Source organism: Hylobates moloch, unplaced genomic scaffold (assembly GCF_009828535.3).
Source record: "Hylobates moloch isolate HMO894 unplaced genomic scaffold, HMol_V3 SCAFFOLD_4, whole genome shotgun sequence".
Lineage (NCBI taxonomy): Eukaryota > Metazoa > Chordata > Mammalia > Primates > Hylobatidae > Hylobates > Hylobates moloch.
In genome coordinates, this window is record NW_026652279.1 from 121957024 (window position 1) to 121977036 (window position 20013).

Consider the following 20013-nt stretch of genomic DNA (forward strand, 5'->3'; position numbering starts at 1 on the left):
GCTCCCACTAACCAAGTTTTCTTCATGTAAGTTCTCACAATTTTAAAAAAAATTGTTTTGCTTTGTTTTTGTTTTTTAGTCTTAGCTCTGGCTTTAACTTCTATCATCTCAAAGCACCTAGGGCTCTTCTTAATGCACAGAACATACTCATTAAGACTAAATAAATAAATGATTGAAGGAATGGATAATTATGGGAACATGAATGTTATAAAGGAGAAATAAAAGCAACTCAAAATTGAATTAAAGGAAACAGCTTCAGTATTAGATCTCAATTTACATACCTTTTATAACACTAAAAATAGATGTATTTCTTGGAATTCTTTAAAGAAAGTCTGTTGAGAACACTTGTGAGATAATCACTTTTAGTCAGAGATGACTTAATTAAGGATATATAAACAACTTTTACCACCCACAGGCAAAGTACTGTTGTTTGGCAGAATAATGAAACTGGTTTCTGTTTATAGAAAACCAGACGGTCCTCATTGGGGTTCCTTCTTCTAAACCATGAAAAAAAATGCCCCTGTGAAAAAATACGTTTTCTTAGGGTGTAGAATCATTACCTTGGGTGGTACGTTTAGGGAGAGAACAGTTATTCCTCACTGCTAATGCTTCCTTCCATGTGGTTAGAACTTCTGTTAGAATCATTTCCCTCTGCCTCTCTTGTTACTTCTCTCTGGGGAAAGAGGTTTTGTTTGATATGAAAATTTGGGAGAAGACACTGAGTCTCACCCTCTTCTCCAGTGCCATCTGCCCATAAGAAGCCCAAGTTGTTGGTTCCTCTAGGCCAGTCTTCTCAAAATGTGTTCTTGGGCCAACAGTACCAGCACCTGCAGACGTGAGAATTTGTTACATAAATGCCAAAGATGGCCTCTGTATGTTGGGCCTATTATTTACTCCCTCACAGGAGGCTGGGAGCAGTGAGCTCAAAAGCCCAGCAGTGCCAAACTCAATGTTTATACACCCAGTTGTTTTAAACATAGCCCAGATAAGTAGCTTCTTAGCCATTTAGAGACTTTTTGTTTTGCCTACCCTGTGAAACTGCACCTGACATCTGCTAGCCATTGATAGGAGAAATCCCGCATCTATACCAAGACTCCTAGCTCTGCTACCCTTGGGAGCTCATCGACCCAGAGACTCTGCTGGGCTGCTGAGGGTACCACATAGTAATTGTAGTTCTCCCCTCTGATTCCCTGTCTCTCGGGAGTTCTCTTGTGCTCTTTCTCTTCGGAGTGGTCTCATGCTCTGAGAAACTTCCCCCAGGAGCAGACTTCTCAGTGTCACCCAAATAAAGCTTGCTGTGTGTTACTGCCCTCTCATGGTCACATCATTTCATCAGCCCTCAAACCCCTGGAACTCACTCCAGAATTCCACATTTTCTGATTTTACGTCAGATCTATCGAATCAGAAACTCTTGGGTCGGTCCCAGTAATCTGTATTTTAATAAGCCTGGCAGATGATTCTGTTGTCTGTGGGTGTCTGAGAACAACTACCTCAAGTTTTATGGGGGGCGGGGGGGCCCAGTGGGGAGGCCTATAGCTCTCCATTATATGTGCTGTGACCTGGCAGGTGAGTTTCTGTATTACTTATCTGTTGCTGTGTAACAAATTGCCCCCAAAACTTAGTGGCTTAAAACCACAAACCTTTACTATCTCACAGTTTTTGTGGGTTGAGAATTTAGAAGCAGTCTAGAGGGGTGGTTATGCTCAGGCTTTCTCATGTGGGTATAGTCAAGGGGGTTGGGGCTTCAGTCATCTGGGGGCTTGAGGGCTGGATGATCTGCTTCCAAGGTGGCTCAGTCACGTGGCTGTTGGCAGGAGGCCTCAGTTCCTCACCATGAGAGAGTGCCTCCACAGGGCTGCTTGGGTAACCTCATGACCTGGCAGCTGGCTTGCCCCAGAGAGAGAGATCCATGAGACAGCAGGACAAGTCATAATGTCTTTTGTGACCTAGCCTCAGAAGTCACATTTGTCATTTTCACAGTATCCTGTTAGTCCTATGAGTCATCCATACATAGCATGGAACAGGGCTACACAAGGACATGAATACCAGGTGGCAGGGATCACTGGGCCATCTCTCTAAATCAGGAATGAAACATTGGCAACCTGTGTCTCCCAAACATGCTATGTCTCAATCGTCAAAGGTAATATTTTACTTCTGTTTATGCCCATGCCTCATCTGATTGGGGAAAAGCAATGTTTTTTCTAACCACCTCAAAACCCAACATATAAAAATTATAAATCATGGTGACCTCTTTTTTGAATAAACTGTTGATAACTAATAACATATATAATCTTTATATATCTTTAATTTTTTATATCTATATATCTCAATATATCTTAAATCTTTATATATATGAATAAACTATATATCTTTACTGGGATGTCCCACAGCACCTCAAGGACAAAAACTCCTGATCTATCCCACTGTGTTAGTCTACTTTGAATTGCTATACAGGAATATCTGAGGCTGGGCAATTTATAAAGAGAAGAGGTTTATTTGGCTTACAGTTCTGTAGGCTGTACAAGAAGCATGGTACTAGCATCTGCTCAGCTTCTGGTGAGGCCTCAGGAAGCTCACAATCAAGACTGAAAGTGAAGGGTGAGCAGCGTGTCACATGGTAAGAGGGAGCAAGAGAGGAAACGGGAGGTGCCAGGCTCCTTTAAACAACCAGATCTCATGTGAATTAACAGTGAAAGCTCACTCATTACTGGGAGGAGGGCACCAAGCCATTCATGAGGGATCCACTTCCATAACCCAAACACCTCCCACTAGGCCCATCTCTAACAGTGGGGATCACATTTCAACATGAGATTGGGAGGAGATGAATATCCAAACCATACCACGTGGTAAACCTATTTTTTCTTTATTTCTTTTTAAAGTCAAGAGCACCACCATTCACCCAGCTGCCCAAGTCAGAAACCTGGAAACCTGACTCCTTTGCCCCAAGTCCTGTTACTCACTGAGCCCTGCTTATTCGATCTCCTTAATGGCTCCCAGATTGGACCACCTCTCTCCTTCACCAAAGCAGTCTCTCAACAGGATTGTTGCAATAATCTCCAGCTGGTCTCCCTGCCTTCCATGTGAAAAATAGTGTAGAGGCAGGACAGAGTGGAGGCAAGGAGGCCAGCTGGAGATGTCATGTCAATCCAGTTGAGAGAGAGAGTTGTGATGATGGAGAGGGCTAGACCAGTCTGAGAGTGATTCAGGAGATAAAATGAACAGGACTCCCTGATTTCTCTAAAGTGATATCTTCTTTCAATTCCTTGATGGTTCTCCTTTGCCCTCAAAGTGCCAATTCTGAGAAGGCTATGCGAGACCTTCATGGCCTGGCTTGACTTACATCTCCAGCTTTCTCTTTTAGACACTATCCTGAGCCAGTCAGAACTTGTTAAATTCATCATTGCCTATTTCCACTCAACACCAAACCCTTTCTATATACTTTCTCCTCCACCTGAAATGCCCTTTGACCCACCCTGTTCACTCAAGGAGCTTTTATTTGTTCTTCAGGTCTTGGTTTAGATGTTTCTTTTTTGGGGGGTGTGACCTTTTGGGGCTTCCAAGTTTGGATTAGAAGGCTTTTTATGATCTGCCTCAGCATGGGGTAGTTAATCATAGCATTTGCTAATATTGAAATGTCAATTTACTTGACTCTCTCCTCTACAAAACTGTACAGTGCTTGAGGCAGGGACCATGTCTTATAGACTTTTTTTATGCCAAGTCCCTGCCATGTTTGGCACTTGATATCATTTGTTGAGTGAATGAATGCTTTTATACTTATTATTTAATGTCTTTTGCTTATTATCTCAGTGGGGGGTTGTCTTGTTGGTTGTCGTCTCGTTTGGTTTATGTTCTGTCCTCCCTCCTTCCCACCCCCATACTTCCTTTCCTCTTTCTACTTCATTTCTTTTCTTCATACATTCCCAAACATTTGTTGAGCTCCTACTGTATACCAGCAAATGTTTTTGTAACTTCTACCATTTCTTCACACCTTCTGTACTGGATTTCTCTACTTGCTGTTGTTTTTAATTTGTACTATGAAAGGGGATAATTTTTAAGATACTTCTAACCTGTGTCTAACCTTGTAATAAAGATAGTGGACAATGCTTGAGATGCTTGAAATACTACTCTGAATGCTCAGGGATGTGGTCACTTGACCCATGGTGATGCACAAGTCTGACTATTTTCTTAAATACATAAAAATACTTGGGTGAGCATGTTTACTGGGTTCCTTCTAGAGGAACATATTTATGAAGAAAAGGACACCAAGGTTATCTGCAGTACTTCACAGTGTGTGGGTGGATGTTAATGTGGCTGTCTCCAATCACAAATTATAGCGGACGACTTATCTGACAGTGGTGTGCTGGTAAAATTGGCTGTCTGAAAAAAAAAAAAAAAGCCCTGATGTGTAGCATTTGCCAGTTTTCATGATATAAATACTCCCCTCCTGGCTGACTTCAGGCTACTAATATGACATCACTGAATACGGAGTTTGGGAAGTGATAGGGAGAATCGGCTCATTGCTGCTGAATCAGGGGCACAGGTTTCCAGGAAGAGAGTACTGGACAACTATTGTGAGGTTGTCTAGTGTTTTGTCTCCTTTTTCTGAAACTTGTCCTAACCATGGCACAGTTGACACATGGATTATTCTGACGGGAATAATCAGAATGATGAGAACAATCAGCTCAACTGGGCTGAGCAAAGTACTTTCTAGATTTGGAATTGGTTTGGCTAGTTTCACGAATAGAGAAGATATAAATTGGGAATTAGTACTGAGACAGTTTGCTTCAAATGGGCTTAGAACAGAATAAACCCACCTGGAGCAAGAAAGAAGCAGCAACAGGAGATAGAAGGGAATGTCTGGGTTTTACAGCTCTCAAGCAGTGCCTCTGTCTATGGAGCTGTGAGGCTCCCTTGGCCTCTTGGCTTATGCTAGCTCCATCTTATTTGAAAATCAAGATCTTAATAGCACAAAGAATCTGGCTGAAAAGCAACAATCAACAATATTCTTTCTTTTCTAATTTATCTCCCAACCACCTATCCAGAAATTAACCTCTGAAATAATAAATCCTTGATTATAGGTTTAAAAGAAATGGTTCTTATAGATAAGAAAATCTCTTTCACAAGAGCAACTTCCAATAGGCCAGTGGTTTTCAAAGCATCTTTCCTGGACCCTTAGGGTCCAAGAAACCCTAGAACTCTGTGATGTCTTGGGGACTAGAAAAACAAGTACAGTGGACAGAGGTCCAGACTCCAATTGTAACATCACCTAAAGCAGCTCTGGGCTTATGTACTTTAGAAAGATGTTCCATTTGCAATTGTATTCATACAGTTTTCCCTGCTGAGGCCTTAGGTAAAATTGGGAAGAGGTTGGCTTGCCTTCTGTGTCCTTAGTTCTCCCTTTCTGCTGCTGCTTTCCTCTTAGGCACCTGGCCTCACCCTCTCAGAATCTTCCTGTCACTGCCTCTTGCAGAAGCAGGTCTCAGGAAAGGGCAGATAACTTACAGTACATGAGGATGAAACTAACTGGTAAGTCTAAAGGTGTTAACTTTCTAATACTATCTGCATCTCAGTGGAGGACAATGTAAAGCTCAGGGCAGAAGCCATAATCATAAAATTTCGACCATCGTCCAAGAGATGGATGTGGAAATGAGATGTGGATAAGATGGAAATATTTTCCTGCAACTTCGGAATTTTCTTTGTAGACAATGAACTCTTTGGGGCAGTCATGAGGTTCATTTCAGTGTCAAGGGCATGAATCCTCCTTACTCAGGAACTGGATATGAGATGGAGTGATTTTCAGTTCTTTATTCTGGTTTCGCTTAGACAAAGTACTTGCATTCCTAGCATTAGCATTTTATTTTTTAAGTTTTGTTTTTCAATAGCAAATATAAATGAAAGCGCTGAGCTGGGGTACGTCCGTCTATTTTTTTTGAAAAACAAAACTAGTCCTTAATGATATTTAGTACTTTCCTTGGCTCAAGATTTTAGATTGTTTTTTAATAGATCTCATAGTTCTCTAAGTGGAGGTGGCACACCTAAGTCACAGCACTAGGGAGAAAATCAACAGGAAGATGGGCATGTGAATTTGGAAAAAAATCCAAAACTCAAAACAATACCTGAGGACACCTCTGAGCATAATCATTGATATAAATTTGTGAAGCATGGTGCCTCAATATGGAGGGCAGAATAAGGTGTAGAATACACTTTGGCTGAGGAGTTCTAACATGCCTGAGGCTTCAGATGGAATAAAACACATTCCTCAGAAACCTCCAGGAGAGGAGGAAGTGTGACATTTTCCACACATGTCTAAAATGTGGAAATTACCTGGATTCCCATAGGTTTTCTTACGTTAGGGACTATAACCACATGTAATAGGATTTTATAATGAGCACATTCCTTTTGTGTTCACTGTAACCCCTAGATTATATTATGTATAACCTAATTAACAGGATATTGAGTAGATTTTCAGTTAGTACACTAAAGGCAATTACTACTTAAATACTCAACGGTTTTAGGGAAAAATAGAAAAGATGATTTCATTGCTACATAAATATATAACATAAAATAACATGCACTCTTTCTTGTGTCCTGTCTTTTGTTTTTCGTTTGCCATTGTATCATTTGGCTCTGACATTTTGCTATGAATCTTGTTTAGCTGGTAATTGCTTTCACTCAAATGGGCCATTTATAAATGAATTTCATTTTAATAAAATTTTCTCTCTGATAAAAGTCTCTTGTTTGCGTATCTTAAATTTATAGGCCAAATTTTGTTCAATTAATAATCTTTTTTTTTCACATTTCTTTAAGGCTTTCTTATAGATTTTCATTTTTTTTCTTTTCTTTTTTTTTTTTTGAGACAGAGTCTCGCTCTGTCGCCTAGGCTGGAGTGCAGTGGCGTGATCTCGGCTCACTGCAAGCTCTGCCTCCTGGGTTCACGCCATTCTCCTGCCTCAGCCTCCTGAGTAGCTGGGACTACAGGCGCCCGCCACCATGTGTGGCTAATTTTTTGTATTTTTAGTAGAGACAGGGTTTCACCATGTTAGCCAGGATGCTCTCGATCTCCTGACCTCGTGATCTGCCGGCCTCAGCCTCCCAAAGTGCTGGGATTACAGGTGTGAGCCACTGCGCCCAGCCATAGATTTTCTTTTATAGCTTTTTAGTGTCATGTTATTTGGTGGTGTGATTTGATCTTTTTTTTATGAAGTTTTTTTTTTCTTTGCAATGATGGGATTTTCCATCATTCTGTTTATCTTTCCTGTTTCCCTGCCACTGAGTGCAATTTTTTCATAACTGTACAACTACATGTTTTAGAATTTGGCACTACCTCTCATAAGATTTTGGAAGACTACAAGAGCAAAGATTGCCTAACATAAAATGTTTGTCATGGTCAGAGCTTTCTTTTTTAATAAGGTCAACGAACATGTCAATTAAGCCTTTGCTACTCTTCTTCCCCATGCCAATGGGATGGAAATAGCCACCAAGATGGAGCCAGAATGGGCAATTTTCTGAATATCTACTAAGTGCTGCTGGAATAGAAAACCCGTATGCCATTTCCTTTACTCTTTATAATAATCTCCAATGTGAAGTAGCAATATCTTCAGTTCATTCATGAGTGGTCTCACATGGGTATCAAGAGGATCACACAAATTTCCTGGTCCTGGGCATTTTCTTGCATGTTTCTATATACATCTTAAAAGCTGTCATAGCCGGGCATGGTGGCTCATGCCTATAATCCCAGCACTTTGGGAGGCCGAGGCGGGCGGATCATATGAGGTCGGGAGTTCGAGACCAGCCTGACCAACATGGAGAAACCCGGTCTCTACTGAAAATACAAAATTAGCCGGGCGTGGGGGCATATGCCTGTAATCCCAGCTACTCAGGAAGGCTGAGGCAGGAGAATAGCTTGAACCCGGGAGGCAGAGGTTGTGGTGAGCTGAGATCACGCCATTGCACTCCAGCCTGGGCAACAAGAATGAAACTCCATCTCAAAAAAAAAAAAAAACCAAAAAACAAACAAACAACAAAAAAAAAACTGTCATAGATGTAAGCTTTAGGCAAACTCAGAGTACTTCTGACAGCCAGATGCTGCTGCACTATTTCTCAAATGATTTCTAAATATTGGTGGTACCTTTGATTTGTTCCTTTTTGTGAAGGGGGGCTTGAATAAACTGAATTCAAAGGAATTTGTCATGAACTGCTGCTATTTGTTAATATTTCCCAACTGATTTTGCCCGGTAGTAGAGATTTCTAGAACTAAATATTTAGGATCTACTGGCCTTGATTTGTTTTACAGGTGGATCAATTGTTTATTCACGTAGCAAATATTTATAGAGAACTGACTGTGTGAAGTTGTTATTTCTAACTGTTGTCATCAAACGAGGATGAATCCCAACTGGAAAGACTAACAGATAGGTACATTTCTCTAAAAAGAAAGAAGATATAGGGAGATGAGGTTATGGATGAGGGTGGTAAGATGAACATTGGAGGGTGCATGGGGGGAAATGGCCTAGATTTGTTGGCTAGAGGTTGCCAGGGACTTTTGGAGGAAAATATATGTTTAATTTTCATGGAAACATCCAGGCTAGGTATTATTAGCCCTTTTTCTAGTTGAGGAAATTGAGGCTACTCAAGGGACACAGTTACATCTGTATAAAACCCTGTGCCATCATGGTAGGGTGTCTGGGAGAGGAGGCACAAATGTGAATGTGGAATAGAGATGTCTTCTTCTGAGCCACAATATGACATGTTTCAGGAGTATTTATAAAGTTGTATCACATACAGCATAAACCCTCTTTTGTGACACCACAAAATCAATAATGAAATGTGAATGAGAAAAGCTATTCTATGGGGTGTATGAATATAATTCTTGTGAATAAATTGAGTTTGGGCATTTTGGATTATGCCAGAGGTCCTTAGTCTTGCATGAGGGTGGTATGGAGGAAAAATGAAGCTTTGAGAAATAAAATGTTTGCCAGAGCTTAAACTCACATCTGCTGAGTTGGAGGCTGCTGTTTGTAATGCCTGCGTTCAGTCCAGAATATGTTAATAGAGTTTACCCACAGGTTTCCCCAGAAGTATCCCAATCATGGGCTGGGCACTGTGGCTCATGCCTGTAATCCAGCACTTTGGAAGGCTGATGCAGCTGGATCACCTGAGGTCAGGAATTTAAGACCAGCCCCGCCAACATGGTGAAATCCTGTCTCAGAATACAAAAACTAGCTGGGCATAGTGGTGCATGCCTGTAGTCCCAGCTACTCGGGAGGCTGAGGCAGGAGAATTGCTTGAACCTGGGAGGCAGAGGTTGCAGTGAGCTGAGATCGCGCCATTGCACTCCAGCCTGGGTGACAAGAGCGAGATGCTCTCAAAAGAAGAAAAAGAAGGAAAAAGTATCCCAATCACTCTGGAATCTCCAAGGACACCATGGCCACACATGAGGAGGTCCCAGGGCTTACAGGAGCAATTGTGGAAGGAATAGACTGCTATCCTTAATTAAAAACAAAACAAAACATTGACCAACCAGTTAATGTTCTTTTGTGTTATTCATGAGAAATTCAACTGTATTTTGTAGGTGCTTTCTTTTCATGTTGAGATGTCCTACCTATCAAATAACCAATCTGCAAAGATTCATTGAACAGGAAAGGGATGACTGTAGAGTCTTGATAGTTGCATGCAGCACCGAGGCACCTTTTAAAAAAAATGATTGAAATATGTGGTGAAACCTCATTTAACAAGTCACAACCATAGCTGCTTGTTCCTCAAGTCTAGTTTAAAAAACCCCATTTATGTGGAATAATTGGCTTCTTTTTATTCACGGTAAGAATTATCTCACCAGCACCATTGGCATCCCCTGACTGCTTGTTAGAGATGGAGGATCTCAGGCCCCACCCAAACCTTCTGAATTAGAATCTGCAGTTTAACAAGGTCCATAGGTGATTCATATGTACATTACAATTTGAGAAGCACTGCTCTAAGGCAATTTTAGGCTCTGAGGTAGATTAAAAAATACCAGGAATATCTTCGCCCTGCCTGAGCTTGCGTATAATGGCAATTAGTTGAAAGCACATGAATTAGCAATTAACAAAAGGCAGTAAGAGTTCCATGCCAAGCCAGTGGTACCCACAGAAAAGGCTGTAAGTGTTGGGAGAAAGAGCAATTACATCCAATTAGGTCTACCAGGGAAGATTTCAAGCTGGCTGCTGCCTTCCGGTATTTCAAATTCTTTTAACTTCCAGCGGGTGCCATAGACCCCTGTAGCCCTAGGGGGCAGTGTGGTATAGTAAAAAGCAGTTTGTGTCATCTCCCCAGTGTTGTTACTCTGTGGTAGCCCTGGGATCTTGGGAGACCACTCAGTCCCCACTGAACCTCAGTTTCCTGAGGAATAAAATAAAATACACTTTCCTTATAGGATTGTTGTAAAGATTCAAAGCCAAATGCACATAATGTCTAGCACATATCGGGTCCTCAATTTCTCCCTTTCCCATCTTCTCTTTTGTCTAATCCATAGTTAACCTAATTCGTAGTTACAATGAAGAAAGCTGTGATATTTATTGCTGTCCAAGCATGTTCACATGTTATGTTAAAGCAAATACATCTGAAAGAAGCTGTCAACGCTGGCTGGCTCACTAGATAGCTAAGTTTCCTAATGGGTAGTGCTTGCGGAAGAAGTAATCTAACCAAGTGCTCATCATGGTCTATAGGAATTCAGAAGATGGCTTCAGCCTTTTGCTTATTTTCTTACCTTTCAAGGTAGTGTTAAGCCCAGAGCATGGCTATGTTGCAGTGGTGAGAACCTCCATAGGCCTAGATCTAAAGCAGTGGTTCTCAAGCTTTGATCGTACGTTGGAATTTCCTGGGGATTTATAAAAACTCCTGGTGCCTCAGATCGCTTCCGGACCAACAGAATAGACTTTCAGGGGTTGGAAAGTTATTTAAGAAAGCATGCCAGGTGATTTTAATGTGTTGTCAAGGTTGGAAACCATTATAACCCATGCATTACAGGCTTAGTACCACTATAAACCATTCATTACAGGCTTAGTATTTAAGTGTAAGCAAGTAAGAGGCTTCTGCCCCAGTGATGTGGCTTCCCTGTCAACAAACATATGGTTCTTGTGGCTTCTGAGAAAATTTTAAGTTTAATCTGTTTAGAGTGTGACAGTTGAAAAAGAAAATCAAGCTCAGTATTATGTATCCCAATGTTACATATTTTTTTTTCCAGCTTTAAGTGGGGTCCTTGGGTCCTTGCTGGTTTCATTCTATGTTTTTTATAACATTTGGAATACTTGGTACTATCAAGTTTATTTGCTTAGAAATTTGCTTGCATTTCTAGTTTCTCTTTATCTCTTTATGATAGAGACATTGCTTATCCTATCTCTTTATGATAGGGACATTGCTTATCCTCAATCTTTGGGGAGGGACTGTTTTCTCAATATTTGTATGTTTTCTAAATTTTTATGAATCTTCCTTGGGTATTTTCAACAAAATTAATCAGTAAAGACACTTAAGATCCATCAGGTGCAACTTGGGCATGTTAAAACACACTGTTCGGTGTCAGTGTGACTCTGAGCTCCTTCTGTAACTTAAAGTCTGGGAAGCAATGAACACGTTTGATTCACGTGCAGTGAATGGAGATAATGAGACTCACTTCCTCCCAGGACCGAAGTGAGGATTAAACCAGTTAATTCTCACAAGAGTTACAAACAGTGCCTGGTGCCTAGCAAGCACTCAGTAAGCATTTGTGTATTTTATTATTCCAGGAAGCAGGGTCAGAATGTAACCAATCTATTTGGAAACGGGGTCATACAGTAGCTGGCTCTGATAGCAAAAGGCTTTAATTCTTTATCTTTATAAAAATTTGAGAATGTTAAAGAATAAAATAGTGTGTCACAATTTATTATCAATAATTGAAAGAGTTTGCGGCAGTTCTGACACCTTCTGGTGGTTCCACATGTTTTTCCCGGTGGACGATATATGCATGGATGTGGCATGAGCCGTGCTGTCAGTGTTATGATTAGCCAAGAGATTTTTATTTTTATTTTTTAATTTCTGTAGAACTTATGAAGACAACAGAGAAATCTGTTGAAGTAACTAAAGCATCTTTAGAGAATGAGAACTATAGATATTTTGACATATTACTATTTTATAAGGTTATCTCCACATCTAATTCATCAACATCATATTCTATCTTCAAAACAGACTTTAAATCTGTTGACTTTGTTGCTGCGAACACTGCTCAATCCTAGTTCTACCCTCTGCTTCTGTTCCAATCTAGGACTACCAGTAATTAACTCCTTGTTTCTACAGTGTACTAAATAGCAGTCCAAGTGGTCTTTTAAAGCACAAATTGAATCCTGTGGCTTCCAGGATTAAACCCTTTCCAGTTCTTTGGAGTGCTAATTGCCACCTGCTGTGTGGAAGAGGACACCCATGGACAGCTCCATCTTCCTTCTAGTACCCTAGCAGTAAATGGTGTTCAGTGCAAATTTTTACACATGTGCTAAAATGACCATAATACTTCTTTAATTGTGTTGAGGTTTTTACAGAGGGTATATATTTTCCTATATAATTTATTTTTGTTCATGTTAGGATCTGAGCTAGTTTTAATAAATATAGATGATACACATGAAAGGTACAAAGCAAATAGTATATGTTTTCAGATGGTCCCTGTTTTTAGTTGTAGAGAAATAGACCATACACACAGAATATTTAATATTATTTATACAGTTTAAAATAACAAAATACAATAATAGAGCAAAATAACAATTTTGAATGCCCTTGTAAATATCTCCATAATCTCATCCCTTTCTTCTCCCCTTTACAAGGTAACTGCAATTCAGAATTTTGTATTTATTATTGGCTTGCTTTTTTTCTCTTTTGGTTTTTGAGTGAATATACTTTTCCTTTTTTTCTTTTTTACTTAAATTTTTAAAAATTGTATACAATACAATTATAAATATATGCAATGCAATTATAAATATACACATCATGTACAACATGATGCTTTGAAAGATGTGTATGTTGTAGAATAGCTAGATCAAACTAACATAGTGCCTTTCATCATTTTTTGCGGATGAGAACACTTAATATCTTAGTGACTTTTAAGAATACAATGCATTATCATTATAGTCACCAGGTTGTACAACAGCTCTCTTGAACTTATTCCTCCTATCTAACTGAAATTTTGTATCCTTTGACCAACATCTTCCAAACGTCTCCTTCCCTCCACTTCAGCCCCTGGTAACCACCATTTTACTTCCTGCTTCTGTGAGTTCAGCTTTTTTAGATTCTACGATTGAGAACATGCAATATTTGTTTTTCTGTATCTGGCTTATTTTGCTTAACAGGATGTCCTCCAAATTTATTCATGTTGTTGCAAATGACAGAATTTCCTTTTTAAAGACTGAGTAGTAGTCCATTGTGTACATATACAACATATTCTCTTTATCCATTCATCCACTGATGGACACTTAGATTGCTTTTGTGTCTTGGCTATTGCAAATAATGCTGCAATGAACACTGGGGTGCAGATATCCCTTTGACATATTTTATATCCTTTGGATGTATACCCAGAAGTGAAATTGCTGGATCAAATGGGTAGTTCTATTTTCAGTTTTTGGAGCAAACTTCATACTGTTTTTCATAATGGCTGTACTCATTGACATACCTACAAACAGTGTACCATGGTCCTTTTTCTCCACATCCTTATCAACACTTGTTATCTCTTTTGTGTGTGTTTTGTTAGAATAGTCATCCTAACAGATTTGAAGTGATACCTCATTGTGGTTTTAATTTACATTTCCCTGATAGAGTGATATTGAGCATTTTTTCATATACCTGTTTGCCATTTGTGTATCTTCTTTTGAGAAATGTGTATTCTGGTTTTTTCCCTGTTTTTAAAATTGTGTTATTTGTTTCCTTGTATTGAGTTGTTTGAGTTCTTCATATTTGTTTGATATGAACCCCTTATCAGATGTTTGCAAAAATTTTCTCCCATTCCATAGGTGTGTTCTCTTCACTCTGTTGATTGTTTCTTTGCCTGTGCAGAGCTTTTTAGTTTGACGTAATCCCATTTGTCTATTTTTGTTTTTGTTGCCTGTGCTTTTGGGGTCATATTCAAAAAACCAATATTATGAATCATTACCCTTATGACTCATAGTAGTTTTACAGTTTCAGGTCTCACATTTAAGTCTTTAATCCATTTTGAGTTGATATTTGTATATGATGTAAGATAAGGGTACTATTTCATTCTTTTGCATACGGACTTCTAGCTTTCTCAACTCCATTTGTTAAGACTATCCTTTCATCGGCTCAGCACAGTGGCTCGCACCTGTAATCCCAGCACTTTGGGAGGCTGAGGCGGGCAGATCACCTGAAGTCGAGAGTTTGAGACCAGCCAAGCCAACGTGGAGAAACCGTGTCTCTACTAAAAATACAAAAAAATTAGCTGACCATGGTGGTGCATGCCTGTAATCCCAGCTACTCGGGAGGCTGAGGCAGGAGAATCGCTTGAATCTGGGAGGCAGAGGTTGCGGTGTGCTGAGATTGCGCCATTACACTCTAGCCTGGGCAACAAGAGCAAAACTCCATCTCAAAAAAAAAAAAAAAAATCCTTTTCCCATTATGCATTTTTAGCTCTTTTGTTGAAGATCAGTTGACAATATCTATGTGGATTTATTTCTGGGTGCTGTCTTCTGTTTCGTTGGTCTATGTGTCTGTCTGTATGTCAGTACCACACTTTGAAAAATAACTGTAGCTTTGTTACATATTTTGAAATCGGGAAGTATGATTTCTCCAGCTTTGTTCTTTTTCAAGATTGTTTTGGCTACTCATTTGTGGTTCCATAAGGATTTTAGAATTTTTTTTCTATTTCTATGAAAACTACCATTGAGATTTTGATATTGATTACATTGAATCTGTAGATTGCTTTGGTTAATATGAACATTTAAATTATGTCTTCCAGTCTGTGAACACAAAATGTCTTTTCATTTTTTGTCTTCTTTATCTCTCAATGTTTTGTAGTCAGTATATGTCTTTCAACTCTTTAAATTTATTCCTATTTTATTCCTTTGATGCTACTGTAAAAGGGATTGTTTCTATCATTTCTCTTGCAGTTCATTGTTACTATATAGAAACACAACTGATTTTTATATATGGTTATTATATATACTTTTATATATTGGTTATAACGTGTGTGTGAGTGTGTGTGTGTGTGTGTGTGTGTGTTTGTATGTGTGTGAGCATGTGTATGTGTATATGAAGTCTCTGGGGTTTCCTATATATATAAGATCATGTCATCTGCAAACAGGAACAATTTGATTGCTTTGTTTCTGATTTAGATGGTTTTTATTACTTTCTTGTGTAATTGCTCTGGCTTCTAATACTATGTTGACTATAAGTGGTGAGAGTGGGCATCCTTGCTTTGTTCTTGATCTTTGGCTTTTCTTTATTGGGAGTTTTTTTTTCATTACAGATTCGATCTCCTTACTAGTTATAGATCTGTTCAGATTTTCTATCATGATTCAGTATTGGTAGGTTGTACGTTTCTAAGAATTTACCATTTCTTCTAGATTATCCAGTCATTTGGCATATAATTGTTCATAGTAGTTTCTTTTTATTTCTGTAACATAAGTTGTAATGTCTCCTCTCTTATATCTGATTTTATTTGAATTTTTTCTTAGTCTAGCTAAAGATTTCTCAATTTTGTTTATCTTTTCAAAAAACTTAGTTTCATTGATTTTTTTCTATTGTTTTTCTACTCTCCTTAATTCCTGTCTAATATTTATTATTTTTCTGTCTGTTACTTTTGGGCTTAGTTTGTTCTTTCTCCCTGCCTAGTTCCCTCAAGCATAAAGTTAGGTTATTTATTTGCAGATCATTTTTATTTTTTAAATGGACACCTAGTTTTTCCAATTTCCTTCGTTGAGAAAACTGTCCTTTTCCCATTGTATATTCTTGGTTCTTTTGTTGAAAATCAGTTGACTATATATGTGGATTTATTCTTGGGCTGTTTCTTCCATTTCATTTTCTATATGTACATTTATTACTATAAACTTCTCTCTTAGTACTATTTTGCTGCATCCCACAGGTTTTGGTATGTTGTGATTTGTCTCAAGATATTTTCTAATTTTCCTTTTGATTTATTTTCTGACCCACTGGTAGTTTGGGTGTGTGTTGTTCTATTTCCACATATTTTTGCATTTTTCAGTTTGTCTTCTATTGATGTGTAGTTTTATTCCATTGTAGTTAAGAAGAGATCCTTGGTATTTTAATATTTTTAAGTTTGTTAAGATATATTTGAGACATAACATAATTTTTCCTGGCGAAAGATCCATGTGCACTTGAGAAGAAAGTGTGTCTGCTGCTGTTGGGTGGAATGCACTATATATGGCTATTAGATTCCTTTGGTCTAAAGCAATAGTTCAAGTGTGCTGTTTCCTTACTGGTTTTTTGACTGCATATTTTTATTGAAAGTGGGGCATTGAAGTCTCTCACTATTTTTATGTTGTCATCTATTTTCCCCTTAATTCCTGCCAAGGTTTTCTTTGTACATTTAAGTGTGTTAATGTTGGGTTTCTATATATTTATAATTGTAATATTATCCTAGGAAACTGACCTTTTTATCATATAATATCCTCCTTTGTCTGTGATAGTTTCTGACTTAGTCTATTTTTTTTCTGATACTAATATAATCACTCCTGCTCAATTTTAGATGATTTGCATGAAACATCTTTTTCCATCCCTTTATTTTCATCCTGTATTGGGCCATAAATCTAAAGTGAGTCTCTCGTAGATAGTATATAGTTGGATCTTGTTTTTTTTTTTTTAATCATTCACCTGTTCTACATGATTTCAGAATTTAAGTTATTTATATTTAAAGTCATTATTTATAGGAAAGAACTGTACTGAAAATAGAACAGTCGATTTTAAGCTGATAACAACTTCAACTGCATACAGTAACTGTATATTTTTAATTCTCATCCCACTACACTTTGTTATTGATGTCTCTATTTACATTTATTTATGCTTTGTATTCATTAACATATTTTAAAATTATAGTTATTTCAATACGTTTATCTTTGCCTTTTATATTAGAATTAAAAGTGACTTGGCTAGGCATAGTGGCCCACGCCTATAATCCCAGTACTTTGGGGGGTCGAGGCAGGTGGATCACCTGAGGTCTGGGGTTTGAGACCAGCCTGGCCAACATGGTGAAACCCCATCTCTACTAAAAATACAAACAATTAGCTGTGTTGGTCGTGGGTGCCTGTAATCCCAGCTACTTGGGAGGCTGAGGCAGGAAAATCACTTGAACCCGGGAGGCGGAGGTTACAGTGAGCCGAGATGGCACCACTGTACTCCAGCTTGGACAACAAGAGCAAAACTGTCACAAAAAAAAAAAAAGTGACTTATTCACTACTGTTACATTAATATAGCATTCTGTATAGGTTTATATATTTGCTTTTACCAACGTGTTTTATACATTCTTGTGCTATTGTGTTTCTGCCTAATGATTGTTCCATGTTGAACTCCCTAGTATTTCTTATAAGGCGGGTCTAGTGGTGATGAACTTCCTCAGCTTTTGTTTGGCAAAGTCTTTACATCCCTTTCATTTTTAAAGGATAGTTTTGCCAGGTATATTCTTTTTGATTGGCAGTTTTTTTCAAGCATTTTAAATATATCATCCCACTGTCTTATGGACTGAAAAGTTTGTTGATATTCTTTTGGGGGTTCTCATGGATGTAAAAATTGCTTTTCTATTGCTTCCTTCAAAATTCTTTGTGTTTGACTTTTGATCATTCAATTAAAACATGTTTTGGTGTGGATTTCTTTAGATTTATCTCATTTTAGATATTTTGGGCTTCATAAATCTGGACCAATTTCTTTCTCAAGATTTGGGATGTCTTCAGCCATTATTTCATTTGAATAAGCTTTCTGATTCATTCTCTTTTCTCTTTCTGAAACTCCTGTACTTCTACTGGTCCAGTTGATGATGTCCTTTAAGTCCCTCAAGTTCTTTTGCTCCTCTGACTAGGTAATTTTAAATGACCCATCTTTTAGTTTGATGATTCTTTCTTTTGTTTGTTCTAATCTGAAGCTTGCTGTAGTGTCAATTAGCTTCTTAATTTCTCACAATGGGAATTGATCCATGTATTGCTCTTAAATTGACGTGTCTGTGGGGAAAAGGAAAATTTAGAGCTTCCTATTCTGCAATTTTGCTAATATCTTGGCTTGCTTTTTAAAAATGCATTTACTACATAGGTATGATTTCCTGAGTAATGTATTAGTCTGATTATACTTTTGACCTGTGTATAAATGGACACTATATATATTCTTATGTGTCTAGCTTTCTTCCCTCAACATAACTTGAGATTCACCTATATTGATGAATGTAGGTGTAGTTTATTTACTTTTACTGCTGTGTCATATACTGTTGCATAAATGTAACACAATTCATTTTTGCATTCTACTCTTGTACAGTTGTGTTTTCAGTTTTTTGGTATTGAAAATAATACTCTTATGAACATTTTTAGGTATATCTTGGTGGACATATGTAACAGCTTCTCTAAGATTCATATGCAAATAAAATGGCAGGGTCATGAGGCATGCATATATTCAACTTTAAAAGATGATGCCTAAATATTTTACAAATTGTATTAATCTAAACTCGAGCTAATAATGTCTTCACATTTCTTTTGTTTTACATCTTAGCCAATGCATTTACATTTTTATCTCATTAGAATAAAATGATGTACTATAGTGGTTTTACTTTGCTTTTTCTTGATTAATATAGAGTGCGAATTTCTTTTACATGTTTGATGGCCACTTGTGATTCCTTCTCTCTGATATGCCTGTTAATATATTTTGACCATTTTAATATGGGGTAATTTGTCTTATTCTTAGTAATTTATAGGCATTCTGTATATATTCTGGACACTAACCTTTTAACAATTACAGATGTTGCAAATATCTTATGAGATAAGATATGGCTAATAAAAGTGATTTATTCACTACTGTTACATTAATATAGCATTCTGTATAGGTTTGTATATTTGCTTTTACCAACGTGTTTTATACATTCTTGTGCTATTGTGTTTCTGCCTAATGATTGTTCCATGTTGAACTCCCTAGTATTTCTTAAAAGGCGGGTCACTGTGGCTTGTCTTTCACTGCGTTTATGGTGTGTGTGTGTGTGTGTGTGTTGTCAGTTTTTTGGAATGAAATTCTTACTTTAAATGCAGTTGGATTCACTCATCTTTTTCTTTACAATTTGCATTTTTGAGTCTTTTAAACAAAATTCTATCTTACACCGAAGCCATAAGATATTCTCTCATATTTTTTTCCTAAAAGTTGTACCTTTTATGTTTAAGTTCTTGATCCACCTGGAATTGATTTTTGTGAATAGTAAAGTGGGTATTTGAATCAATTTTTCTCCCCATATGAGTTACAATCATTTGTTTTTCAGTCGATTCTTTCCTCATTAGCTGTAGTGGGTAGCACTCTTTTATATCAGGTATTAACATACATGTGGCCTATTTCTGGGCTCTCTATTCAGTTTCATTAGTTTGTTTCTTGTGTCAGTATCATGGTGACTAAATTACTACAGGTTTATACTAAATAAATATCCAGGGGGGACGAACATTTCAAATTTTTTTTTCTGTTAGGAGTGTTTTAGATAGTCTTAGATCATTGATCTTCTATATAAATTTCAGAATCACATTTACAAATTTCAGAAAATACACTGGTAGACTTTTACTGCAATTGCATTGAATCTACAGAATATGCTGGAAAGATTAATTTTTATAATATTGTTTATTTTTGTCCACAAATGTGGTTATAAATTTATGTGTTTAAGTTTTAAAACTTTTTTTCTTTTGCCTCAAAAAGTGACATTTATTTAAAGAAAAAAAAAAAAAAAGACAAGATGTCCATCCCTTAGCTCCCTTCCCTACCCCCTCCTGCTGCTTCTCAGCCCCCCAAGATTGAACGCTGGCTGGGGCTAGGTAGCAGGACAGCCCC

At 37.8% G+C, this 20013-nt stretch overlaps 1 long non-coding RNA gene across 4 annotated transcripts in view; it reads right to left on the reverse strand.

Annotated features, from left to right (window-relative positions):
* LOC131383318 (uncharacterized) overlaps positions 1-1888 on the reverse strand; it is a 54712-nt gene extending 52824 nt beyond the window's left edge. For all 4 annotated transcript variants that reach the window (XR_009213283.1, XR_009213282.1, XR_009213284.1 and 1 more), the window contains exons 1-2: positions 1833-1888; positions 561-827 (exon numbers count right to left, since the gene is read on the reverse strand). This is a non-coding gene — a long non-coding RNA (uncharacterized LOC131383318). The remainder of the gene's footprint in view (positions 1-560; positions 828-1832) is intronic.
* Positions 1889-20013: the final 18125 nt, after the last annotated feature.